This window comes from Capsicum annuum, chromosome 11, assembly GCF_002878395.1.
Source record: "Capsicum annuum cultivar UCD-10X-F1 chromosome 11, UCD10Xv1.1, whole genome shotgun sequence".
Classification (NCBI taxonomy): domain Eukaryota; kingdom Viridiplantae; phylum Streptophyta; class Magnoliopsida; order Solanales; family Solanaceae; genus Capsicum; species Capsicum annuum.
In genome coordinates, this window is record NC_061121.1 from 109,701,934 (window position 1) to 109,705,347 (window position 3,414).

The 3,414-nt window shown below is 30.9% G+C and overlaps 1 long non-coding RNA gene across 2 annotated transcripts; it reads left to right on the top strand.

Annotated features, from left to right (window-relative positions):
- Nucleotides 1-1,643: 1,643 nt before the first annotated feature.
- On the top strand, nucleotides 1,644-2,890 carry LOC124888483. 2 transcript variants are annotated; one of them, XR_007046770.1, is made up of 3 exons: nucleotides 1,644-1,784; nucleotides 2,586-2,732; nucleotides 2,823-2,890. It is a non-coding gene; the product is annotated as an uncharacterized LOC124888483 (long non-coding RNA). The 2 variants fall into 2 exon arrangements; XR_007046769.1 differs by having other exon boundaries at nucleotides 2,842-2,890.
- The last annotated feature ends 524 nt before the right edge of the window (nucleotides 2,891-3,414 follow it).

Here is a 3,414-nt window from a genome sequence, read left to right on the forward strand (position 1 = left end):
ATATAGTAGTAAATACAATAGTTACACATGCTTATGAGTTTTTCCTTATATTTATTAGTTTAGTCCTCATTTTATGGTGCAATAAAATGGTTCCACATGCATGTTGCTTTTTTACTTTACTTTATTACTGTATATAAGTGAAGATTGGGGTGACTATCAAGGATATTTCAGTAATTTTAGTCATCTCAACTTCACTTATATATAGTAGTAAATAAGGTGTGTTTGGTATGAAGAAAAACATTTTTTCAGAAAATGTTTTCCAATTTTTTCATGTTTGGTTGGCTTAAAGGTATTGAAAAATATTTTTCAAATCAACTTATTTTCCTCAATTCTAAGGAAAATGACTTACCTTCAAAAAGTAAGGAAAATATTTTTCAAAACTCTCTTTCAACCTCACTCTTAAGTTGAAATATTTATACAACTCTCAAAATCATTCATCCCTACTCCGACCCTCAATCCCCCACCCCACCCCTCCCCCTACCATCCCTATTAAAAAAATATTTTAAATTTTTTTCTTACCTCATCCCCTGCCCAAAACCCAAACCCCTACTCCCTTCAATTTTTTTTTTTTTTAAATTCAAACTTTTTTCTTACCTCTCTTAATTGACCCCCTACCAACCTCCTCCTCCCCGCCACCCCCCCTCCCAAAAAAAAAAATTTGAAAATTTTTATTTTTTTTCTTACCCATCCTCACTCCCCTACCCCGACCCCCACCCCCTAATACTCCCCATTTAAAAAAAATATTTTAATTTTTTTCTAATCCTACTCTTTCTCCCCTACCCCCACCCCCTACTAGCCCCCGATCCTCCAAAAAATTAATTTATTTTTTAAAATGTCAAAATTATTTTCTTACCCCACCCTTATTACCTATTTTGACAATCCCAAACCCCACCTACCAACCCTCTTTCTAAAAAAAATTAATATTTTAAATTTATTTTTTTAAAAAAATTCAAAACTTTTTTCTTATCCCACCCTTTTTATCCTATTCGTTACCATTATTTTTGTTAAATATATACAAATACTTTTAGAAAAATATACTTATCCAATTTGCATAATGATCACATGAATATAAGTAAGAAATAACTTATTTTTCTAGAAAATATTTTTCCTCCTTCATATCAAACGCATCCTAAAAAAATAATTTTTGAGATCAAAAATTATTTTTTTGAAATGTATTTTTACGCTTTAGCTAAACACTAGAATGTATTTTCTGAAAAATATTTTTTCATTCACCAACCAAACACTATAGAATATTACCAGAAAATATTTTCCATCCACCAACCAAACATAGGAAAATAAGTAAGAAATCAACTTGTTTTCCAAGAAAATATTTTCCTCCTTACCAAACACACCCTAAAATGGTTACTCTTTTCTTTTACTCCTATACTAAACAATTAAAACAAGTAAAAAATAATCTTTTAAAATTGGATCTCTTTTACACATTAGTGTTACCAAAATGCCCTAAGTGAGAGTTTGGTGTACTACGAAGGGCACTTTTGGTATTCAATTTTATTACAATCTAGGGAACAACCAAGGGCATATCTGGTAATATACATCTTAAAATGAGGCTCATTTGTCTTCTCCATACGTGTCCATTGATAAAAGACCCACATGGGCTATACTACCCTTTAGTACATCTTTGTAAGTTTCATCTGTCTGCTTTTTTATTTGTGAAACCAAAAATAACACCATCGTTATTTTTTTCTCCGACCTTTTCTTTCCGGTTGGATTTTGGTTCTAATTCCTCTTATGATGTTTAGCTTCCATCTTACTCGTTACATCTGGTAAGCATTTTCTCGTTCTTTTCCTTTCTTGAAGGGATTTTTTATCATCATTTTTGTTTCAACTTTTATTTTTTATGTTTTCTTAGAATCTATTGCTAAATTTCTTATATTCTTGTCAGTAATTCTATCTGATCCACACGTGCATAGTTGAAAATAGATAACTATTGCATGTAATTGTATGTTATTTTGGATTACTGATTCTCGCTGTCTTTTCGACTTTTGAAACTGATTAATTGTTGCAAATCTAATCATCTCTTGAAAAAATATGTAATATTAAGCTTGATGTTTTCAGATTGGGTATTTGGTGCTCGATTTTTTCCACATATTTAATGTTACCTGAGAAGAATGTGAAAACAAAAGGTAACTAAAAGGCATCAAGCTCTGCTGGCTGGTGGGGTGGTGTACTCAGATAGATGGTCAATTGAGAATTTGTGTGGATAACAATATGATGAGTTTGATGATTAATTACACACACTGAGTTAACTACTTTGATAAAATTTATTACAGTAGCATTTTTGGATAAAAATTCACCAATTAATTAATAAGAAGTCTTATTGTGAAAGCTTATGCAGCTTGACTGTTCTATTTACATTCTGTCTCAATTGGCACTAAATGAACAAACTCTTCACTTTTGATGCCACATTTATTGTTGAATTCTCCAAAATTACACTATTTTTGAATAATTTGATACCCACCCGATGACTTTAGGCTATTCTTATGCTTCCCAAAAAAAGAAATTTTACTGCAGTATTTGTCAATTGACATGCCTGATTTTTTCCAACATATGATGAATTCATGTAGAATTCAGCAGAATGTGCCTGCACACGTCCATCTATTCCAAGGAAAACAATAGAAAATTCTTTAATTTGATTAAAAATCTCTGTGTAAGTGATTAGAAGGTTTTGTGGAGCGGTGATACGTGGATGATATGAATGTTTCCTTCTGCAGGTATTTACTTCTCAAAATTATTTTTTTAAGCATTTTTTCATTTACCAAGACTACTTCTGCTATCTCTACTGTTTCATCATTCATCCCTAGAAATGATTTATCATGGCAGTTTAACCTTATCAAAATTTGAGGAGGAATCATTCATGAAAAAGGTAATTTCTACCCAGTTATTTAGGATAAATAAATTGTCTTACTTTATCTTCTCTTGCATGATTTGTGCCTTTGAGCAATGTTGGTGGTCTGCTTTTATGAAGATTAGGGTTATCCTCTGTCTTGAAGAGCTGACTAAAGCAGAGTACATGTGAAATATACTTTAAAATAGTGATCATCTTTTGGAATTTGTTAGCTCCCTGATCTTATGTTAGAAAGAACTTACTTAATGAAGCTAACTTTCTCTTTGTATCTATTATTAAAGAAAAATATTGAGAAAATGAAAATAATTTGGTTAATCTTTGTTTCAACTTGAATAACTGTGTATCTGTCTGCGTATATTCTATTAGTTAAGTCAATATTCCATGTAAGCTGCAATTCCTTTTTCTAAATTTTATTTTGAAACCGAGGCAGTAGATTAAGAAATTTGGTAGCTTCCTATGTTCCAAAAATGAATTCAATTTGGAGTAAGGATCAACATAGTAAAACTTAGTTTTTATTTAAGTGGCCTCTCATTTCATTGATTTTAGGA